The sequence below is a fragment of the Colobus angolensis genome, unplaced genomic scaffold (assembly GCF_000951035.1).
Source record: "Colobus angolensis palliatus isolate OR3802 unplaced genomic scaffold, Cang.pa_1.0 Scaffold295, whole genome shotgun sequence".
In the NCBI taxonomy this organism is placed as follows: domain Eukaryota; kingdom Metazoa; phylum Chordata; class Mammalia; order Primates; family Cercopithecidae; genus Colobus; species Colobus angolensis.
Genome location: NW_012116210.1, coordinates 2,217,391 through 2,224,047, shown reverse-complemented (window position 1 = coordinate 2,224,047; position 6,657 = coordinate 2,217,391). Strand labels below are relative to the sequence as shown.

Below are 6,657 nucleotides of genomic sequence, written 5' to 3'. Positions count from 1 at the left end.
TTAGATGCAAAACCAGGAGTGCCTGTCCTCACCTAGTCTGTAGGGGTGGAGCCCTGGCCAGGGACCCGCCTTTCTCTACCTGGCACTCCAGTATCACCATCATGAAGGCCCCACCTTCATGATCTAATCACCTCCCAAAGGCCCCGCCTGCTCCCTAATATGATCACATCGAGGATTAGGATTTCAACATATGAACTGGGGGGCAAGGGAGCACAAACATTCAGCCCTTCAACCCATGGCACTGATTCTTGTGCTCTCAGATGGAGCAACATTGTAATAGATTCATACATGAAGAACTGTGGCAAGCAGGCAGGTGTCAGCCATGTGAAACATGTACCGCTAGTAGCATGTGTGGCCATGAGATGGTTTTAAATGATGTGCAGGTATAGACAAAATAGCTCTGACTCAGAGAAAGTTATAACTTTTCAATTCTCTTCCCATCCTTTTAATTAGCTCAAAAAAAGAAAAAAAATAAAACAAAACTCAGTTTGGTGCTACCCTGTCTCTAATAACTTTCTAACACCTTTCCTCTCCATCTCTACCTTCTGCAAATAAGAGTATCTAGCTAGCTCAATAGTGCTGGGCTTTTTTCCTCATGTTTATTTTCACTGTTCACCTTTCATTGCTTTATTTGAAAATTCAATATTGGATTTTCCTGTTTCTATTGTGACAAAAGGCTTCTTTAGTATTAGTATGAAATAAGTGCATTTAAGTTTTAAAAATGTGAATCAATGTAAGTAAAATGTTTTCTTTTCTTTTTTATTTTTTTATTTTTTTTTTTATTTTTGAGACGGTGTCTAGCTTTGTTACCAGGCTGGAGTGCAGTGGTACAATCTCGGCTCACTGCAACCTCTGCCTCCCCGGTTCAAGCAATTCTCCTGCCTCAGCCTCCTGAGTAGCTGGGATTACAGGCACTCACCACCAAACCTGGCTTATTGTTTTGCATTTTTTTGTAGAGATGGGGTTTCACCATGTTGGCCAGGCTGGTCTCTAACTCCTGACGTCAAATGATCCACCTGCCTCAGCCTCCCAAAGTGCTGGGATTACAAGTGTGAGCCATGACCCTGGCTGAATAAAATTTATAGGTAGTACCTTTGCTGCTGGGACAAAATTGGTGAAGGTGGTTTGCACATGAGTTAATTTGCAAGCCACAAGTATAGTGGAAACAGGCAGGATTTGTAATCAATCAAATGTGGGCTCAAGACCTGCTTCTAACTTACCAGCTGTACGGCCCATGGATAATTCATAAACTTCTATAAATTTCTGTTTCCTCCTACAAATTAAGGAGACAATATACTATTCAGAAGGCTGTTTAAAAGATTAAATGACATAAAGAAGCACCTCCCAGGCAGCCATGTATATAGTAGGCACTTGCAGTCCCGGTCACAGTGTATATCCTTAAACAATGGAAACCTCTGTTTTTGGCAACACCAAACAGGAACTTAACTCCAGCACCTACTGAGTATCTATGTTTGATAAATGAGTTCTTATTTGCTTAGGATCTGGGACCTGTGGCGGGGGATTCTTCATGAGCAACAACTAAAATCAAGAAAAGCTTTGATTTGGAGAGTGGGCCAGCTCAGGCATCATGCACCAAGAGGCCTCTCTACACCCTTGTCCTGGCCTCCAATACTTCACAATGCTACCTATACTCTGCAGAGCTCAGGGGGGAGTAGCTCTGGAATATTCAGTTATATGTATAAATAAAGACACAGATAATAACTCCCATTTTATTTATCTATCACTGTGTAATAAACCACCCCAAAAGTTAATAATGTTAAACAACTACAGTCTTATGATCATCTAATGATTCTGTGGGTTGACTAGGTGGAGTTGGACGGTTTTCCTCTACATAATGTCAGGTGAGACTAGAGTCAACTGGGAGATCAATTAGGCTGGAGCTTCCAACATGGCTAAAGTCTGTGTATTAACCAGGATCTCAGGTGGAGCTATTGTCCCTGTCACCTTGGTTTTCGCTCCATGTGGCCTCTCCATGAAACTTGGGCTTCTCACAGCATGGCAGCAGGACCCTAAAAGGAAGGAAACAGAAACTGCCAGTCTCTTAAGACTTGGATTTAGATGTCTCAGAATATCACTTTCATTGCATCCAAAGCAATCACAGGACAAGTCCAGATTCCAAGGGAGGGGAAGTAAACTCCACCTCTTAATGGTGACGTCTTTTTCAAAAAGGGAAGGAAAGGATTGAAAAAATCCATCTTAGAAGACTACCACACCTCCTAAAGCTTTCACTTTTTGCAAAAGGTTTTTATTCTTGAAATATGTGTATATTTCAACCAAGCAAATATGTACCTAGGAATTTATCCTAAGGAAGTAATCACAGATGATTCAAAAGATTTGACACAAGGTTGTTCATTGGAATAAAATTGAAACTACCCAATGCCCAACAACAGGGGACCAATTAAGTCTAAAGGTGGTTGAGGACAGTGTTTTAAAAGTCTATTATCTGGCCGGGCGCGGTGGCTCAAGCCTGTAATCCCAGCACTCTGGGAGGCCGAGACAGGCGGATCACGAGGTCAGGAGATCGAGACCATCCTGGCTAACATGGTGAAACCCTGTCTCTACTAAAAATACAAAAAACTAGCCGGGCGAGGTGGCGGGCGCCTGTAGTCCCAGCTACTCCGGAGGCTGAGGCAGGAGAATGGCGTAAACCCGGGAGGTGGAGCTTGCAGTGAGCTGAGATCCAGCCACCGCACTCCAGCCCGGGTGACAGAGCAAGACTCCGCCTTCAAAAAAAAAAAAAAAAAAAAAAAGTCTATTATCTGGGAAGCAGGTAAAATTAAGCTTAAATCCCAACTCCATTACTTAGCATCTGTGTGATGTTGAGCAAGGTACAGTACTTAAGCTCTTTAAGTCTCAGTTACTATATCAGTAAAATAAAGATAAAATACAGATTTTTGTGATAATTCAATGAGATGATACATATAAAAGGCTCAGCACATGGTAAATGACCAATAATTGTGAACTGCTATTATTATTTATGATAGTCGTTAGTGCTATTATACTAGTGCAAATCTTTCCCATTCTCTCCATTTCCAGGCACACAATATTTCCATGGATCTTTACAGTTAACTCTTAGTTCTGACCAATGAGTTGTAAGCAAAAGTGGCATATGTTACTTCCTGGCTGAATATTTACTTGTCCAACATTATTGATTCTGAAGCTCCTAAATCCTGTCAAATAAGGGTCTGTCTATTCCATGGATATACTTAAAGCAAACGGGGATCATACCACATAAAGCAAAAACCACCTTTGTCTTATTCCTCGTTTTCTCTTTATACGGTGCAAGTTCAGTCCATGCTAAACTCTGAACAATTTAAAGACACTGCAACACATCAGAAGCCCTCATCCTTGCTAGTGTCCATGAGCTCCAAATGCTCTGAAGATATGAGAACCCAGCAGACCATTTAGACGGTTACCCAGCTTCCCTCTGGCCTGGCCCATTCCACCCTATGTACAATCTGTCACCCTGCCAGAAGCAGGTGGTATTGAGGTGGCAGCCAGGGAAACTTGGCGTATAGAAAACCCTCCTAAGTGATTGATCATCCAGAGGAGGTGTAGCCTCAAAATAGGAATAGCTTCGTTAAGGTTTGGGTAATTTCCATGGAAACAGACAGAACTAGACTTATTTTAAAGGGGGAGGGGGCAGGGAGTGGAATGGCCTGGAAGGGGCATAATAAGGTAAGCGATGTAAAAATCTTGAAGTTGGTGTGTCCGGGCAGGACGGGACAAGAGGGAGGAATGGGGGGGTGGGGGTTCCCATATTTTTTTCTTTTCTTTTTACTATTGTGGCTCACCCTGGGTGAGGTGGAGGTGGGGAGGAGATCAGCCATCGGTAAAATCTGATGTTGATGGCAAGTAAATTAGGTTCTTAAATAGCCGGTACCAAATGAGATTGAGAAAGACGTGGCCCAAGCTGGATTCCCGTCATCAAGAAGTTAACAGAATCCTGTAAGAGCCCCTCCAGGTCGCCTTTCAGGCCCGAGAGCATCACGCAAGAGACTCCTTCCCAGGATAGAATCTTGTTTTATGGGCGGTTAAAATGCCAACAAACAGACCCTGCATCAGCAATAACCGAACAAACAGGTGCAGACCGGTACGAAAGTTTTGCCTATAAGCTGTTTTAATTTTTGTTGCAAAGGATTTCTGGGGAGCCAAGCGGTATGTCAGAAATTAGAGCCCTGGGGCAGAACTTACAAAAACCTTTTAGCTACTTCCTTCTTCCCGGCCTCGGAAATGAAAAAACCAAAAGGTCACTCAGCGCGTCCGCCACCCAGTCAGCCCCAAGGCCAACCGTCAGTCCGGGTCCTCGCCACTGGCCTCACCGCTGCACACGGCCACCTGTTGATGCCCTCGCGCCCAGAGCCGAGTTGCAAACGGCCGCTAGAGTTCGTTCTAATTCCCCAGAGCAGAGCTGGCCGGGAAGCCCCGACGCGACGCGCCTGCTAATCTGCAGGGCGGGCGGAGACTCCGCAGAGCCTCTCAGCCCTAGGCTCCCTTTGTTTTCTCGCTGCGCTCGGAGCCTCGAAACTAGCCCCCAGACCGCATCCCCTCGTCCCCGCCCAGGAGCTGCCTAAGAGCCCACAGGCTAGCCCAGGGGAAACAAGGTCCATCTGGGCAGGAATGCGCGGTGCAGACAGGTTGCCGCGTGAGATCCCGAAGTGTGCCCGGATCCCGAATTCCTGAGAGCTCTTTAGCCCAGCACTGTGGCAGGAGCGCGGCGTCCGGAATACAAGTTCATGGTTCCGAGGCCGCAGGCGAAGGGCAGCGCGATCCCGGGCCGCCTTTGCTCTAAGGCGCCGAGGGGAGCCAGGGGGCTGCCGCGGTGAGAGCTCCGCTCCCGCTGGGAACATTGGAGTCCTAGTTGCGAAAGCGACCCTCCTAGCTTCCGAGGGACTTCTCTGCGAGCACCGCAGGCGTGTGCATTTCTTCAAATCTAAGAATTCCAGCGAAAGCGGGCTCTACCAGAGTTTAAGTCGGCCCCTGGGGCGTCTGTTTGTTTATTGGCTCTTAAAGGAAAAAGTTCCAGGATCTTTAACCAGCCTCAGATCTGGCGCAGGCGGAAATCCCGGAATCTCCCCAAGCAAAAGTGATCTAACTTCAGGTCGTTATATAAGTGGGGGCTCCTTCTTCCCCTCCCTACGCCGAGCCTTCTCATTATCATTCCGGGAGTAAAATGTGTCTCGCTCAACATAGTTTTAAAATCGTTATTATTATTTTTCCGAGCCTGAAACCGGGCCAAGCCGCAGGCAGCGCACAGGGTGCGTGGTGGCCCCACCCGCGTACAGCCCCTTGCAGAGGGTCCCGGGGCCCTGGTGCCGCCAGAGCCCGGCCTGCAAGCGCGCCCTTCGGTCCCACGGTCCGCCACTCCACGTGGTCAAGATCAACAGTTTGTTGAGCTCATCAGTGACACCTTGAACTTTTCATAAAGAAAATGGGTATTGCACCGAGAGGGTTTGGCTGCGGCCGCCGCGCGGGGTCGTGCTTAATATTCAATGATCTCGCTCGCGCCTCCCCCTCCTCTTCTCGCAGAAATTCCACCGAGTCCGTTACTAGGCTCAGACTTTTAAGTTAATTTACTGCCCCCCTACCTTGGCCAGTAACCAGCGCCTTTAGGGCTAGCCTCCCCCCCAGCTCCTGTCTGAAAAATGACATTTCGCCGGTGTCTCCGGAGGGGGCTGAATTTCACTTTGTAACTTTCTGCGGAACCCGAGCCCGGGTGGCAGCTCGGGTGGTGGTATCGTATGCAAATACGCATGCTGACGTTACAGATCATGTGGGTTTTGGCGTAGATTCCCCACTGATCGAGGCATTTTTTTTCCCTTTTTTTTTTTTTTTCCTTTTTTTTCTTTTAAAAATTTTGGCCACCGTTCTCCGTACGGGGGCTTTTTCTGTCTGTCTGTCTGGCAGGCTGGCTTTCCCCCTCTTTCCCACGGAGCCCGAGCCGGGCGCCCGGTGGGGAGTGGGGAGTGGGTGGGGGGAGCCAGCAGAGTTCCATTTTGGAACGCCCGTGCCGCGTCTCCGCGTTCCCAGCCCGGGTCCCCGCGTTCCCAGCCCCGGCGCAGGTAAGAAACTTCGCCCCGGCGCGGAGCCCCCCCAGCTGGCGCCGCCAGCCCCGAGCCCCGCACGCCGGGCGCCGGCCACTCCAGCCCAACTTTCCCACCGCCGCCGTCGCCGCCGCGGCTCCCGAAAATGTGTTGTTAATGGGACTTGGCCGGGTTTGTGATTGGAAGGGGGGTACGGAAGGGGGGTGTGCAGGCTCTTTTTGCGGGTGGGAGGAAATGAGCGGATACAGAGAGGGAAGGAGATTTTTTTTTTTTAAGAGTTTTGATTACAAGTTTGGATAAATGGGAGCCAGAGCGAGGAGGAGGAGGAGCAGGAGGAAAAACATGTCTACGTTTCCCTATGTCGACATAAGCCACAAAAAAATATGGCGTCCGCTTTCGACAGGGCGTTACGTAGACCCGACTGTTTTTATTTATTTATTTCGTGGCCGTCTCCCTCCCTTCTTGGCCAAACTGCGGCGCTTTGTGCAAACGGGGCAGGTCCCGCGGGGACTCCACCGGGACGTGGCCCCGTCTCCGCGCGTTTTGGCAGGCGGGGGGCTGCGTGTGTCTGCTCCCCTCCCTCCCCCTCTCC

At 48.7% G+C, this 6,657-nt stretch overlaps 1 protein-coding gene across 1 annotated transcript in view; it reads left to right on the top strand.

Moving 5' to 3' along the window:
• Positions 1-5,487: 5,487 nt before the first annotated feature.
• Positions 5,488-6,657, top strand: part of ZHX2 (zinc fingers and homeoboxes 2) — a 192,380-nt gene continuing 191,210 nt past the window's right edge. The window contains exon 1 of the mRNA XM_011949290.1: positions 5,488-6,083. The gene's annotated coding sequence lies outside the window, so the exon portion shown is untranslated. The remainder of the gene's footprint in view (positions 6,084-6,657) is intronic.